Consider the following 17,369-nt stretch of genomic DNA (forward strand, 5'->3'; position numbering starts at 1 on the left):
CGGTGTGTGCTCCTACCGCGTTTTGGGCTCTGCTGATGACAGCAGGGCTCTGGCTACCACGCCAAGGAGTCATGGCATTAATTATTCTCTCCTCTGCGAGAAAAGGTGTGAGGGCTGCGCCCTGCAAAGCACATGGAATTGGAGTACAGTCAGCATTTACTCTCCAGGCTGAAAAACGGGATGGGGGTGGGGGGTTCTCATTCAATTCCCCCACTCCTCCTGTGCCTTTTAACTAACTTTGAAATTCCTCTGGCTGCTGCTGGCGCCTCCGTGCTGTTTCCACGGGCTGGAGCCCCACACTGATTAATTTGGTAACCATCGCAGGAATTTCAGAAAATGAGAACTGGAGGAGGAAGCGAGACCTGAAGTAATTAAGATGATTTGTTTCACGCGATTCAGGTAGGCACAAAGGGATACCTGAACACAGAGAGAATATAAGATCAAAGGAAAGGCAGTCCCGAAAGTGGGAGCTCTTCACAAAAGGAAAACAGGCCAGGGGAAGGTGCCCAGATCACTGCCAAATTAAGACACCCCGTATTTTTATCTTCACCCAGAGATAAAACAGAGGTAGGTAAATTTTTTTTCACATTTGCTTTCAGCGGTTAGCTTTCAGAATTTTTTTTAAAAAATTCAAATGTGTCTGCCATTCGTACAAGTTCACAAGATCTCCCTACCCGAAATCATTTGTCAGTGGAAAACAGTGTGCTATTTAAGCCCCAGGAATGCCGCTGCAAAAGTGAAGATTCCTTAGAAAGTGCCTGCTCCTTACAAGCTTGTTAGTGACTCTTGAAAATCCTCTCTGTGATGGGATCTCATGCACACGGGCATCCCACCAGGTCACAGGATGTGGAGGGTGGCTTTGAAGGGGAGAGGGGCAGAGTGCGTGTGCATACCCGCCGCCACCGCCACATTTCAAAAACACGACTTGGTCATTTGCTGCACATTTCTCTTTCCCTGCAATGTTGATCCTCAAAAACCAACCATCTTATTATTTTCCAACACTATTTATGCCTCAGACCTTCTGCTATGTTGCCACCATACACTCATTCATCTGTCTTCCCCATTAACTAACTTTATGTCCCCAGCGATCTACAGCAGTCACAGTCCTTCTCCTGGCTGATATTTCATCCAGAATTCCTCCTGGGCTATGGAAGTTACAGTTGTTTGGGACTATGGTGACACAAGAACAGACCTGGAATTGGAATCCATGACTCTGGCAAAATGAAAACAAGCCTTTTTCATCTTCTTTCTCATCCCCTTTCCATAAGGTGACAAGGTGACATCAAGATTCCTTACACTCCTGAAATATCATTCTTATCTACTACAGAGACTATAGAGAAGACTTTAAATGTGAGTAATAGCATTACAGAGTGCTGTTTTGGTTTTTTTTGAAACACAGCCTTGCTCTGTCACCCAGGCTGGAGTGTAATGGCACCATCATGGCTCACTGCAGCCTTGACCTCCTGGGCTCAAGTGATCCTCCCACTTCATCCTCCTAAGTAGCTACAACCATGCACCTACACACTCCTAACTACAACCATGCACCACCACACTCAGCTAATTTTGTTTTTATTTTTTGCCGGGACTGGGTCTCACTATGTTGCCTAGGCTGGTCTCAAACTCCTGGGCTCAAGCAATCCCCTTGCCTGGGCCTCCCAAAGTGCTGGGATTACAGGCATTAGCTACCATGCCCCAGCTAGGATGAACATTCTTTTTTTCTTCTAGAGCCTTCAGATGAGAGTGAATATTAAGCTTAGTATTTACAACACACCCAGAAGATCAGTACCTTCTGATAACCCATTCTAAAATGGAGAAGCTACTGGTTGGGGAAGGTAAGTAACTTGCCTTGGGTCACAGAAGGATATCTACCGCCTCTGTGAATAAATAACGTAATTTTCTTCCACACCTGAGACTGTATTTACCTGTGGCTTCAGAGTTGCTGTGGAGACTAAACTGACAAAGCAGTCAAATACCCACTTGGTACTATTTTTATTGAATGAACTTTTGACAGAATTGATTGGCCTGAATGACTGTTGCATTGTCTGAGAGTCCCCTGCAGTTTGATGGGGTTTTTTTCTTCTAAGAGGTCTCTGCCTGGGTGCTGATCTTACTCCAGGCCTCCTAGAGGCCTGCACACTGCTGTAGGAGGATGGCAGAGGACTGACCACAATTACAGAAGTAAGCAAAGTAACTTATGCAGTGGCCTCCAACCCCCGATGTGGTCTCATCACTTTGCTCTGAGCAGAGGGTTTGTTACATTCCTTCTCCCTTCAAACATTTTCAGAAATTCAAGCATCTCCAACAATGCTGCCATCCTCCAGAAAAACCCCACAGAGCCCAGGTTAATTCCTCAGCTCCAAAGGACAGGGATATCACAGGACTTTTCCTTGAACCAGCTGTAATGCAGTTTCTTCTTGTGGAGAGAGACAATGTCTACAAAAGGCTGTCTCTCTGCTCTATCACTACTTCTCAAGCTGCAGCATGCACACAAACTATCTGGGCAGCTGGTTGAAATGTAGATTCTGTTTCAGCAGGACTGGGGGCCTGAGATTCTGCATTTCTAATAGGCTCCCAGGTGACACCTGTGCTGCTGGTCCTGACACTGTGAGCAGCCAGGAATTATTTACATGGATCTCTTTTCCTTGTGAACCCTTTGACGTTGCATTTTGACAAAGAAGTCCTGTAGAGACTAGAAGCTGTGGCCTCACCCCACTGCTATGGGTAGAAGTAGGGCTTTCCTGTGACATGAAGAACTTTCCTAAGTCAATCACCAGGGAAAGAGATCTTGAGACCACCCAGGAAGAAAGTGCCTCACCCACTGCTGAACCAGCACTTCCACAGATGAGGCTTAAGCGGTCTCCTGGCATCAGGAACCCTCCACCTGGCAACATTCCATGAGTCAGACAAGCCGACATATGGGGCCATAAATTGAAGAAACGTAAACTTTGCCTTGTAACTCTACCTGCACGTAGTTCCTTTTGTGGCCAGCCTGGCTCAGCTGTGAATCTAAGGAATTAAAAGAAGGTTCAAGTGTCCCCCAACTTAGAACTGGAGAATTAATAATGAATCAGTACCCCCTGAAGCCAGCTTTGTGGGACCTGCAGAAATTAGAGATTCCAAAGGGAAGATAAATCTTGAGGAATACGAGTTGAATTTTTTTTTTCTTTTTTTATTGTACTTTAAGTTCTGGGGTACATGTGCAGATCCTGCAGGATTGTTGCATAGGTACACACATGCCATGGTGGTTTGCTGTATCCATCCCCTCGTCACCTACATCAGGCATTTCTCCCAATGTTATCCCTCCCCACCCCCCAATGTCCCTCCCCTAGCCCCCCAGCAGACCTCAGTGTGTGGTTCCCCTCCCTGTGTCCATGTGTTCTCATTGTCCAACATCCGCCTATGAGTGAGAACTTGCAGTGTTCAGTTTTCTGTTCTTGTGTCAGTTTGCTGAGAACGATGGTTTCCAGGTTCATCCATGTCCCTGCAAAGGACATGAACTCATCCTTCTTATGGCTGCATAGTATTCCATGGTGTATATGTGCCACATTTTTCATCTTTATGGTCCAGTTGCTCTTCTTACATGGAGACTTCCCTTCCGTTGACAAAAAGGAAGGATCTAAGTTTGCTTATTAAGGAAGAGAGATGTTTCTTGTTCATGATGAGAGCACGAAGCTTTAAAAAAGAGAGAGACTTAAGTTTCAGAAACTTGGTTCCTCAATACTGCTGGTGGACCTCAAGTTGTCAATGTCATGGCTAAAGACTAGGAAAAGGGAACTCAAGAAAGGATGGCTGTGGGCAAAGCCAAGCAACCTGGTTTAGCGTCCACTAGTGGAAGAGGAAGGCAATGTTTATGGTACCTGCTTCTGCTTAACTAAGGAACTTAACCACTGGAATTCTGTGAAAGGTCATTTCTCTAAGCAGGAATCAACTCAAGCTCTGATCCTCCCTAATAGCATAACTATTTGGCATGCATCTAGCCAACTATTAATTAATGCTGCTTCCACAGGGAAAGAGGCCGTGGTCAGACCTGCCTTTAATGAGCATCCCAGGGCCTGGCCAGACTTTGAGGGAAGGAGCATATTGAGGTATTAGTAGAAGCTCAGAAACAATAGGTGCCTGCGCCCTGTAAGTAGCTCATGTATTACAGATCTGACAAGTCTCATTGATTTAAATAGCTGGAGCACTGCTTGGATTTTAATCTCCTTCACCCTTATACCAAGGAGGTCGCTGTTTAAATGCTTTTACTTAATAATGTAAACACCTGTCACACGCCAGGGGCAAAGCTATTAGGGAGAAGGATTATTTAAAGCAACGCTCCTGAATACAACATTGCTATTGTTGTCTTAGCCTCAATTGCCAGGGTCTGAGCAGGACTTGCTTTTTTAATACTAGAGACAGTGGCCAAGATAGCTAGTGCTCTGTCCCATAACACCCAGACAGAATAGGCATCTGCTCACATGCTGTCATCTGAATGTCCCCAAATATCTGATCTGCCAAGAGTGTTGTACTCAGCGCATGTGTCTACCAAAATCCCTTGTTAAAGTGGAAAGCTGTTTCCATACGGGGCTGTCTACTAGGACTGTTATCCTGGTAGCTACAAGGCACCAGGAACTAAACTCTTCACAGTTAGTATCTCTTTTGTAGCTACAACAACCCTATGATTTAGTGCTATTGTTAACCCCATAATGTGAAGAACAGAATGGGTAAGCAACTTTCTCAAGGACACACAGTATTTAGCAGAAAAAAGGATTCAAACCTAGGATTGGCTTCAGAGTATGTGCTTTTAGGCACTATGCCATATTGTCTCTCACTATACACACACACACACACACACACACACACACACACCCCAAGGAGATATATATATATATATACACAGATATATAGATTTTTTTTTTGAGACAGGGTCTCACTTTGTTACCCAGGCTGGAATGCAAGGCCACAAACATGGCTCATTACAGCCTCAACCTCCTGGACTCAAGCAATCCAGTTGCCTCAAATTTTTGTACTTTTTGAAGAGATGGGGTTTTACCATGTTGCCCTGACTGGTGAAGCAATCCACCCTCCTGAGCTCAAGCAATCCACCCACTTTGGCCTCACAAAGTGCTGGGATTATAGGCATGAGCCACAGCACTCAGCCTTATATCACTGTGTGTGTGTGTGTGTGTGTGTGTGTGTGTGTGTGTGTGTCTGTCATTAGGACAAATTAGTTTACCACTTAAGCCTGTCACCTGGCAAGGCATGGAAAGTAAAAAACGTCCTCTTCAAAGTTTCATAAGTGTTAGAAATAATCGTTTGTTTTAAAGACTTTCATCAAAGCCTTCTTGCTTTTTGCTAATAATTCTTTGTTAAGCCCTATCCTATGTAGCTGTTAGACATGCTTATAGGTACATAGTACATTCTATGTTCATATACTTTAACCAAGATATCTTGGCTAAATGTGCTCACAGGCATGTCCCAGCTCGCAGCCTATGACCCTTCCTTGTTTGGATTTCTTCATTGCTTTTACCTGTTTAGAAAAGTTTTACATTATTAGCCAATTGGGTTTTAGTTTAGATTGTGAGGTCTGGCTCCAACCAACAGAGATCAGACATAGCAGTAAGGATAACCCCAAATGCCTAAGGGATAAATATGCTCTACTTTTATTTGTTTCACGCTCATGGCAAGATGGCTGGCAAAGGTACCCTTCCTACAGGAAGTAAAAATTGCCTTGCTGAAAGATCCTTTGTCTCAGTGCTAATTTTTCTTTGTGGCACCGAGCATCTGTTTCCAACACAAGGTAGAAACCTAGAGGAATGGCACAGAAGAGAGTAGAAGTGGGGAAGAAACAGAATCTAGAGGGTGAATGGGTAGGAGAGCCTGAGGGTGTGCCCTAGAGCTTGGACTGGAGTTTTTGGAACAGAATACAGGCATCGGGAGGCCCTGGAGTTAGGACCTGCCAAGACCACAGATGTGAGAGCACTGTCTATAACCTAGCACGGAGGAGGGATCCTCCCTGCTTCCTCTCTTTCTCTTCCTTTACCCAAGCTCTTCATCCAAGAGGCACACATGAAGCCAAAGCACAAGCCCTTCCCCCACCCCACCAGCCATCTAGGTCTTCTGAATACTCATCGTAACTGCAAGTCTTGGCAAAACTCATGTCTGCCTGGGACCTGCCGATAGCACCTAAAGCCCCAGTGTCATCTAACCAACTGTTAGTTAATGGCATTGGCCCTAAGTTAGAGGGTGTGCTAATGGAAAATGCAGGCCGCAGTAGGGACTGGTCTTTATTCAAGTTACTGGTCAGATATTGATGTGGTTTATTAAGACAACTCCCCTTCCACAAACATATCTTAGTGATGAAAGCCAAACTGTATAACTTGCTTCAAGCACCTGAGTTCAACAGTAATTTGATAAGCAAACTCTTTGTGACAATACAGAACAAAAAATTAGAAAATGGCTCATTCATTAATCAAATATTCATTAAACTTATTTTATATAAGGTACTGTCCTTAGTACTGTAGATGAATCAGAGAATAGGAGCATCACTCTCTCTGCTCGTGTGGAACTTTCAGTTACATGGGAGACAGAAAGCAAATCAGCAAAAAGGGAAAACAAACAATGTCAGGTGTTGAAAGAAAACACTCAGAGCTGTGTTTCTCCAAGAGTGATGCCCATCCTGGCAGCATCAGCGTCACCTGAGAACTTGTTAAAACACAGACCTTCATGCCGCTTCTGAACCTGGTAAATCAAAAACTCTGGCCATGGGCCCCAGCAACCTGTGTTTTAACAAGCCTGCCAGGTGATTCTGATCTGTGGTAAGGCTGAGGAACCACTAGAATAGAAAGTGAGGGTGGAGAAGGGAGCGTCTTTAGGTAAGATCATCAGGAGAGCCTTCTCTGACATTCACACTGAGACCTGACAGATGAAAAGAAACATGCCTTGCAAGAGCCAAGAGAAAAAATATTCCAGGCACAAGGAATAGCAGGTGCAAAGTCCTTAAGGCTGGGAAGAACATGTTATGGTCAAGAAACAGAAGGGAGAGAGGAGAACGCAGTTATTGAAAGGGAAGCTGATGGGTACAGGGGTGTGATCATGCAAGGACTTAGAGACCTCAGTAAGGAGGATGAATTATAAACTCACAAAAATGCCCTAATGAAAGAAACATGGTCCTGTGAGAGCTTATAGCACATGAACCCAACCTAGTTTGTGGGTCAGGAAGAGCTTTCCAGAGGTAATGATGTTTGAAGATAATTTTTTTTCCTTAATGCTTATAAGTTCTTAGAACAATCCTTTGTAACAAATAAGCAAAAAAAAAAAGGTGACAAGAGAAAAACAGATGTTTGTTTGATGAATGTATATTTCATACATACATGGGAGAAACCCAGAGAATAAGAAACTTTCCAAGAGGTGGCTTTGAATACCAATTTATATAGCATCTTCAACAAGTGACAGTACATTTTTAGATTTCTGACACAAAGAAAAAGAATTTTGAGTCTTTAGGGGTAGCAACTTGTGGAAAGGCAAATAATTGGCAGACAAAGGCTAGTTAGTGAAGCTTGTTAGTGTATGTTCCTCTGCTGCTTTCTCCGACATGTAAGGATCCAAAGTTGTCTTAGGTGGTTAACCTCTGTTTGCCCAGGGAACAAGAGGAGGTGGGATGTCTTTTGTCTTCATAAATTTATGTCCTGATTTTGGGCAAATAGGGAAAGGGCAGGGAGGTTTCCTGCATGTGTTTCTTCTTATTTGCCATCAGCTCACCAATCCTCAGGCCAAAAGGCATATTCCAGGGTGGCATATTCTGGTCTCTTTCAGTATCAAGGATAAGTACAAGACAACTAAAAAAGTGGAGGAACCATCGAGTGCAAAGTCCAGGAGACAGGAAAGAGCATGACTCTGTCAAGTGTTTCCATTGTGAAAGCCTTTGAAATAGGCAAACATGAATCCTGGATGTACTAACAAATCCTTCCTGTTTATTCTGCAGCGTTCATTGTCTTTGGCCTATTTTGCAACTACTGCAAGTCATAGAAAACTGAGAGTAATACACATGATTCTCGTCCTTAGAAACGCAAATTAATTTTGCCCAGTGACATGCAATTGATTATTGCCCTGGGAATATGGCTAGTTTTGCAACTATTAACAAATTCAGTTCAGCATTTCCTGATTGGGGTAGGGGTGTGTGTGTGTGTGTGTGTGTGTGTGTGTGTGTTCTGAACTCTTCTAACCAGTTGTGACATCTTACTGATTCGCTCATTAATCGGTGAACTAAAAAAATCTTTGACACATGTTCATATTATATTCTTACAAGAGTTATAAGTTTACCTTTTAAAAAATTATTATTTAACAACATATACAAGGAATTACAAAGAGGCAGTATGGTACCGGATTGCCCGACAAATTATAGGACACCCAGTTTGAATTCAGATAAATAATTTTTTCTATAAATATGATCCAAAAATCACATGAGACATACTAAAAAGGTTTTCCGTTTTCATCAGGAGTTGAACTTCCCTGGGCACCCTGCATTTCTTCTTGCTAAATCTGACAGTGCTGCAGCAAGGTCCCTGTGGCTCTGTGCTCCCGCTGCAGCCCTGATTTGCTTCCAGATTTGGAAACAGAAAAAACCACCTTTTATTGGTCTTTAACTCCTTCTCAGAGGCTACGTTAGTGCATCTCCTCCTCAAATTTCAAAGCCAAATTTCATTTTGCGTTTAAAAATAAATTAGCATCCACTGTCACCCTTATCAAGGGGGCAGGTGCAGCCAGGCTTTCCCCAGGGGTACTCCTTCTACCCTGTGCTGCTCCATCACACAGAGCTTGAAAAATTTCCACTAATCCCAACAACATGGAAACTGGTAACTTAGTGCTGTCAGTCAGGGGTCCCCAACCCCTGGTCCACAGACCAGTATGGGTTAGAAACAGGGCACACAGCAGGAAGTGAGCGGCATTACCGCCTGAGCTCCGCCTCCTGTCGGATCAGCAGCTGCTATTGTGAATTGCACATGCGAGAGATTTAGGTTGTGTGCTCCTTATGAGAATCTAATCCCTAATGCCTGATGATCTAAGGTGGAACGGTTTCATCCCAAAACCATCCCCAGCCCCTTCTGTGGAAAATTGTCTTCCACGAAACCAGTCCCTGGTGCCAAAAAGTTTAGGGATCGCTGCTGTGAACCAACACTTCCACTGTACGGTAGTACAGTCCTCCATCGCTTCTACCCAACTGACCAGCTGAACTAGACGAACAAGAACAACCAAACTGACCATTTTCTTTAACTCAACAGACCAGTTGACTTGTTGCATTTCAGTACTCTTGGAAAAACTGCTGTCTTATTTCCTATCTGCCTATGAAAGACTTTCTTTCTGACCCACAAGAGTGTGTGAGGTGCCATTTACTCTAAGATCTGGGGACAAAGAAAAAAAGAGAGAGAAAAGAAAGGCAAGTTCCACGGTTGCACACAGATTTGAGAATGTCTCTGACCTCAAAATACATTCCCCTTCTCAGCCCCTCATCCCTCACTGTATCCAAAATTGTCTGTTTTTCCCCAGTGAGGCTTTGCAACTTTAGGATGAAACTTTTATATATTCAATGGCACCTATTAAAATGCAAATATCTTCCCACAAGAATACCCTAACATCAGCTCACATTTTAGTAGAAATTGACTGACAGGGCGTAACATACAATCCATGCATGTGAGGGGAGACAGAATAGGAGCTCAGTAAGGGATGCTGAGGGCAGGCAGGAAGGAAACCCCAAGAGAGGAGGATATTGCAAGTATGTAAGGGGCCTGAAGACATGCTGTAGGCCTCAGACCAATCTTGTAAAACAAAGTCTATAAAAATCTAAGAAAAGATCCTTTTAAATTGGAGGCCAAATGCTTTTGTTATTTCCTCTGCCTTTCCCTGTAATGTGATATAAGATGACTCCAAAAGGAGATTTTCATGGTAGCATATTGTTGACTGGGTAGGCTTCCCGGCAGACTGGCAGCAGAGACATACCTGCAAAATGGAGACTCCCTCCCCCAAAGGCAGTCTGATTGCCAGCAGAAGTTTGATCACACTTTTCCAAGCCAGGCTGGCTCTCAGAGGAATTATCATCACTTTCCGAATACACAAGACGATGAATGTGCCCAGCTCTTCCCGGGATGTAGGAGTGGATGCCTGGCAGACAAATTCTCTCCAGATTGAATAAATGCTGGGGGGCCCGGGGGAAGATCATTGTCCCCAGGAAGCATCCATCCCTCTTTAAGCAATGACTGTGCACACCAACTTTGGTTCCCAACTTCTATAATATTTCTCTGTTATAAATTGGCAGGCCCAGCATGTGGTCAAGGAGCCATTACAAGCCCTCTCAAATGAAATTTTTTTTCCCAGAGACTTAATTTCTTAAAATGTGAGAGTGATTGTTTCTGCGGAAAGTAGGACAGTGTCTTTTTGAGCCTGCCAGACAAAAACAAAACTAAACAAAACAAAAGGCAAAGTCTGCAAGAGGATAACAGGCGAGCAGGCTTCCTTGTGTGCACCTGGAGGCCCCTCTTTCGGCGCTGTGGCTGCCTTAATGAGAACAGATGGCACCGTCGGGAGACAGGCTCGATATTATACGCCTCCCGCATCCTGCTTCTAAAACCATCTTTGAGCAGATCTTTTTTCACTGTGAATTGGCGCTGGTTGTTTAAGCGGTGGCCTAGACGTGTGCCAGAAAGCAGGATGTTCATACAGAAAGCAGGATGCTAATACACTCACGGCTGCCTCTTGCAGAACTCAAAGCCCTTTGTAACGGAGCAAGTGAAGTCTTCAGAAGACCCTGCTTCAAGGATGGAGGAAGAGGCTGCCATGAGCAGCCCGCAGAAGGTGACTCACCTAGTCACTGACAGAGAAGAAACACCACCCCGAAATTCCCATTCTGTGATTCCAGCTGTCTAAGGCTACCACGTGGCTGCAGCCTGAGACCCTCCCCATGCAGGGTCCAGAAGGTGGGAAAGCAAAGATTCTACCTGCAGGTTGGGAAGTTCTGAAGGGGCTGAACCTGAACATGGTAACTCTGGCTGACCACCCCTCATCCCCCAAGAGCTAGAAGTCACCGCCTCTGTGCAGAAGCTGTTTCTCATCGCCCAATGCTTGGCCTCCTGATCTGGGGCAGACGCAGATAAGCTCCTGCAGCAGTATCCACAGAATGAAGGCAGAGAGATCTCAACAGTAGGAAACTCTGGCATTTTAAACTCTGCATTTCACAAAAGTTGTTTTGTTGTCATCATAATTACCAAATTAAATTACCTCTATTTTCAGGTTTCAAGAAGCCATAAAGAGAGAAAGGAGAGATTTTCATGGTGAGAAATGAGAAATGATGAGAAGAAGAGGCAATCTGTGGAGCTGAGACTTAAAGAGGAAAAATGTTTCTGGAGTCAGCTGCAGCCTAAAAAAGAAAGAGAAGGGGCTCTCAGTGAGTGGACAACGCACACGGAAAAGGAGTGGAGTTTGGAACACAGTCTTCCAGCTCCACCCGACAGAAGACCCAAATGAAGTTATCCAGAGGAAGTTTTGCATGGTGATCAAGTGCGGGATTCTAAAATGAGCATAGAAAGGAGAATCATGTCGTGGGGGGTTTCTGGGTTTTCGGGGGGGTGTTTTTTGTTTTGGGGGGTTTTTTTGAGATGAAGTCTTGCTCTTGTCGCCCAGGCTGGAGGGCAGTGGCACGATCTCAGCTCACTGCAACCTTTGCCTCCAGGGCTCAAGCGATTCTCTTGCCTCAGCCTCCTGAGTAGCTGGGACTACAGGTGTGTGCCACCACTCCTGGCCCGTGTTGTTTTGTTTGCCTGAGAATAATGTTCACAAAGGGTGGGGATAAACACTCAGAACTCAACATTTCTTCTGCATCTATACAAAATAATAAAAGCCAAAACCAGGAGGTGTAGGAGAAATGACAACAGCAATTAGCCAGTGTGCCCTTGTAAATCATTAATTGACTAACTCAATTATAGTATATAACAGAACACCATCATCCATTACATATCATGTAATAAAGGAATATTCAAATATATTCAAAGATTTGTGGAATGCTCCTAATGCAATTTGAGTGACAAAGCAAGTCACAAAGCAGAATGTGAAGTGTGATTCCTAATTTTGCTTTTAAAACGTGCCTACATATAAATACGATAAAGAAGTAAATACACTTACATTCCACAATGGTTGGCTTGGGATGAGAGAGTTACAGGTGATCTTTAATTTTCCTTTACATTTTTCTAAATAATATATCCTGCACCTTTTCTAAGCACAGAAAAAGAAATTAACATTTAATTTAAAATGTCTAATATTTGTACAGGAAAGCCTCTCCAGTGAGCATTTCTGTGTGAAGGGACCCCAATAATCCCATGCATACCTATCCCCCAGATTCATCCAGGGTGGAGCTCAGGCGCCACCTGTGGTATTATATCTTCACTCCCATTGTCCTTGAAAAATTAAGTCTCTTCAAGGGTTCTTAAGGATTCTGTGGAGTTTTCAAAGGTTAAAATTACATCTTAGTCCATAGTTTCATACCCTCCAGCATCAATAACCGTGTCTGACACAAAATAACTGCTCAATAAATGTTCACGGCTTGGATAAATAACCAACCCCAAATTCCCCAAGTGAGATTAGCACATTTATAGCTTAGCCCCTCCTGTGTTAATAAGATAGAGAGAAATGTCACAGCAGCAATACAAGGTGCTGCTTTATTTCACTTCCTGCTTTTCCGAGGTGCGCTGGATCCCTGCATGGTGTGACTCATCACATCCACGCCTACCCCATATCACTTAGCAAAGACATGATCACCAAGTTAAAAAGTGCCATGTCATGGAGCCCATAGTGAACCTAGACTGATTCAAGGGTGAAACCATGTTGAGTCTCTTGACCACCTGTGCCATCTTGTAACGGGGAAGCTTATCCAACCCCCAGTTCGGAAGAGGTTCTTAGTCTCAATAACCCCGAAGAATGGGGAAAGGGGCCCAGGAGGGGTAGTGAGTTTGCCATTGGAATAAATATCAGTTGGACCCAAAGAGTTTTGCTGAAAAGTGATTTATGTGAGAGAGAGAGAGAGAGAGAGAGAGAGGGAGGGAGGGAGGGAGGGAGGGAGGGAGGGAGGGAGGAGAGAGAGAGAGGAGAGAGAGAGAGAGGGAGAGGAGAGAGAGAGAGGAGAGAGAGAGAGAGCTCCCATGCTGTTGTGGGAGGGGACCCAGAGAAGGAATCCGTATAGGTAAGGAGCAGCTGGAGTTTTAAAACCCTTGAGTTATTCCCTCCCCGTTCATGTTCTCATCCAATGAGAGGAGTTCTTTCAAACGTTCTCTGGAGTGATTGATCTTTGACTCTGATACTGGATTGGCTACTTGGTTCACAACTCTGAGTTACAGAGCCCCCTCCTCCCAGAGCTTTCAAAGGGTTTTTTGGGGCAAAGGAGCTTCACCTGGCTTTCCCTACCTAGCCCGCACGCACGAGGAAACCCAAAGAACTTTACATTTGAAATCCCTCTGGTTCCTGATGGAGCCGTGGAGCCGGGAAATTCCTGCCTTTGAAACCCGGCCTCTCACGGACCCGGGAAGAGAAGTCCCTCAATCTCATCCTCAGCCTTACACTGGGCATGTGGGTCTGATCAAGATGCTTGGCCCAGGGCATCTGTCCTCTGGGCACCATGCTTTACATAAAGTAGCAATTCAGAATCTCAATCAGGATCACCGGGAAGCCAAGCCACCCAGTCTAATGAACGCTGATGAGGGGCCAGGCCCTGGGAAGACAAAGCAGAATGCTTACTGCCATATAGCTCTGCCAAGCACTGGTCATGTGACAGATATAGGACATGGCGGGATACCCAACAGCTGCTACTGGATGAGCTGATGTGAGTGAACCAAGAAAAGCATGGTCAAGCAGAGTCCACCAACTGATACTACCACTGAAAATCCCCACACCTTCATACCCGTTAATGCTACTTCCATAATTTAATTCTATAGAAACACTCCCACATGTGCACAAAGGTATATGTAAATGTATATTATCACAACAGTGTTTGTTTTAGCAAAAAAAAAAAAAATAAAGAACTTTTATGTCGAGTAATAGACTAGATATATCATGAAATAGTGTCCAGGTGTGAAAAGACTAGTTAAACCTCATCTAGCACTCATATAGCATTGTTGCAGGCTCTGTTGTAAATGTGTTACATGGGTTAATTCATTTAGTCCTCCTAGCGTCCTAGGAGGCAGATTACCAATATTAACCCTATTTTACAGGTGAAAAAACTGAGGCACAGAGCCATTAAGTCAGTTTCCCGGGATCATGCAGCTAGTAAGTGATGGATCCAGGATTCAGGGCAGAGGTTGAATGGGTCCAAAGTCCACACCATTAACAGCACATCATAAAATAACAAACTGTGAGCAGGACCTGAAGTCAGATGTATATCTAGCGCAACACACATCATCCACCAGCAAGAATGAGATCAGTTTTAATATGCTGGTATAGAAAGATACATCCAAGGTATCGTGAAGTGGAAAGAATGAGTTGCAAAACAGCATACACATTCCCAGTTTTACTTTTAAAAAATCTAGACAAAAATAAATGCATAGACAAGAGACATCTGAAGGTACTCACCAGACTGCTGGAAATGGTCTCCTCTGGAAAGGGCCTGGAAAGGAGTTAAAGGGGCTAGGGAAGGATCCTAATTTATTGCTGACTCTTCTATGTTGTTTGAATTTTATGAGCATGCATTCCTTCAGTAACTTTGAAAAGAGAAGAAAATTTAAAAAGGAGAAAGCAAAACCCAGAGAAGGCCGATCAAGCAGAATGTATAGGTAAGGACAGATTATGGTGTCCAATCTCTGATATAGAGTTTTCCTTCACACACACAAAAAAAAGAGTCACGAAGTACATTACTTAAATACCTGGGCCCCAGATAGCTGCGTTACGGACCATCCGTGTGACCGGTGACACATCCCATTTAGTTCCAGCTCACCCAGCAGTTACTTGGCATATAGAACAGTATGACTTTGTAGAAGTGCTTGGGTTAGAATTCCGGCCTTACCTCTCACAAGCTATATAACTTTGGGCCACTCAGCTCTTTCGGCCTCAGTTTTGTCTTCTGTAAAATACACAGAGTAACATCTACGTCACAATGTTGTTCTGAGAGTAAATTAGAAGACATGCAGTGTCAAGCTCGGTGGACATCACTTCACAGGCCTGTGATTGATGTGAGCAAAAGATCACTCCATTGGTCACAGAACAAGACCAGAACCCAGTCTCCTGACCCCAATCCAATGTTCTTTCCATTAATCCACATTGTCCTCCTCTCTGCTCATTGTCTGTACTTGGACTGGAAGAGGCAAAGAGATGGTTATGGGGACATGTTCAAAATGTCCTTGGATCTGTGCTCCTCAGACCTCTAACCAATGATTACCAGAAGGCTTTTCTTGAAAGAAGCTAGAAGCACTGGGAACTTCTGTTCCTAGGCCGAGGAATAAGTTTTAGAAAACTCAGTGGTTAATACTGTGCTCAACCAGGGCACCTCCTGACCACGCTTTTTGCAGCTGTCCCACTATGCCATGTGGCTTCATTGTATCACAGTGACAGAGTCCCTTAATCTTTCCACCTCAATTTTCTTATCTGCAAAACTGAGGATGGTGAATAATTTGTGCCTGCCTCTCACAAGGTTATAGAGAGGATCAAATGATAGAGGTAAACATCTATGACAGTTGACTGACTATTCACCATTATCCATTCTCCCCTTCCTTCCCCTGGCAATAACGCCCCAAACTCTAGCTAAACACATCTTGCCGAACTAGACTGCAGTTCCCAGGCTTTACTGCAGCTAGATGTGGCCAAGTAGTCAATTATCTGCCAGTGTGATGCAAAGAGAAGTGATCATCATCAGTTTTCAGGCCATGCCTTTGTAAGGGTACCGTTGGTTCAACTTTCCCCTTTCCACTTTCCATCAAATTGGAAGTTGGACATGGTGGTAGTGAGTCATCTTTGACTCCAGATGGTAGACGAAGAAGATGGAAGGTATCTGGGTTCTGTACAAACTCATAAAGCAGAGCTGCCTACCACCTACCACCCTCGGACAACCTACCAGCTCAGACCTCTATGGGAGAAGAAATAATCCTCTTATTTTATTAAATCCACTATTACTTTAGTTGTTGTAGTATCTAACCAATATTCTAACTATTGCAACATTCTATGACTATGTAAACTGCCATGCCAAGACTTTATACTGTGATTATTGTTAATTACATCTGCCAGCTTGATTTAACAAGCCATGTTGTCACATAGCAATCACCATCTTACTCACAGGACCACAATTTCTGCCTCTGTAGGTCCCATAGGTTACACAGCTATTCATTCAGAGTTCTTACATTCATATGAGCCGAACTATGAGGGTTTCTCCTAGCATCCCTCTGGCACAATCTCTTCTGTTTCTATACTGAGAGTCCCTGGTAGCTTGCTTTCTTAAAAACTAAAACTTCTGAACATTTGGAAGCTTGACAGAGACCAAGTCACAGCCTCTGTGATAACTAACCTCACATGTGATGTTTTCCCCAACCTGACCTAGAGCAAGTACCTGGAGTAAATAGTTTTCAACCAAGCAAACTAAATATTTAAATTGAAACGTTTACTGGAGTTGTTATTTTTAAATGCACACACACACACGTACAAACAAATGTACCTGCCATACCTGGTTTGGGGAAGGAATGCAGAGAAGAATAAGTAAGGGGCAATGTAATCAGGGAAGTTCACCTCTCCTGTCTCATTTCTCAGCATACCATCTGCACTCTCCGAGCAGCCACTCTTGAAATATCTGTAGTTTCAGATCTGCATGCTGTCCCACACCTTGGGACTTGTACAGTTTGCCATCCTCTTGCATTCACCTTATAACTCTTATACATTCTCTGGGTCTCAGCTGGATCATCCACCTTCCAACAAGGCTTTTCTAACCCTCCAAGTCTGGGTCAAGAAGAAGAGGAATGCATTTCCATTCTCATCACTCTTACTGCTCTGTGTCTTGATTTGTCGGTCTCCACCTGGATTATAAGCATCTAAAAAGTAGGGACTGGGCCCTATCTGTCTCTGTATCTCTGATATCTAGTGTGGTATCTGGCACAAGGTACACACTCAGTAATATTTGCTGAATGAATGAAGACATCATGCCTCCATAAAAGCCCTAGTAGTTCTCACCCCACAGGGAGCAAGCAGGCCCTGGTAAATAAGCTGACCCACTGATAGGACCACCCTATGTCTTCTAGGATGCCCAAACGCAGTGTGTTTCATGTACCAGTGGAGGTCCGGCTCCAGACCTTGAAGCTTTGGGAACAAACCCTTGCCCTGCTGAATGTGATGGTCAGAATCAGAAAAAATCTGCCCAACTGAATTGTGTGATCCTG

At 44.0% G+C, this 17,369-nt stretch overlaps 1 long non-coding RNA gene across 2 annotated transcripts; it reads left to right on the forward strand.

Moving 5' to 3' along the window:
- The first annotated feature begins 255 nt into the window (after positions 1-255).
- LOC144581958 (uncharacterized) lies at positions 256-12,019 on the forward strand. Of its 2 annotated transcripts, XR_013533469.1 has the most exons (3): positions 256-567; positions 1,726-1,832; positions 11,263-12,019. It is a non-coding gene; the product is annotated as an uncharacterized LOC144581958 (long non-coding RNA). The 2 variants fall into 2 exon arrangements; XR_013533468.1 differs by having other exon boundaries at positions 256-1,832.
- The last annotated feature ends 5,350 nt before the right edge of the window (positions 12,020-17,369 follow it).

The sequence above is a fragment of the Callithrix jacchus genome, chromosome 3 (genome assembly GCF_049354715.1).
Source record: "Callithrix jacchus isolate 240 chromosome 3, calJac240_pri, whole genome shotgun sequence".
NCBI lineage: Eukaryota > Metazoa > Chordata > Mammalia > Primates > Cebidae > Callithrix > Callithrix jacchus.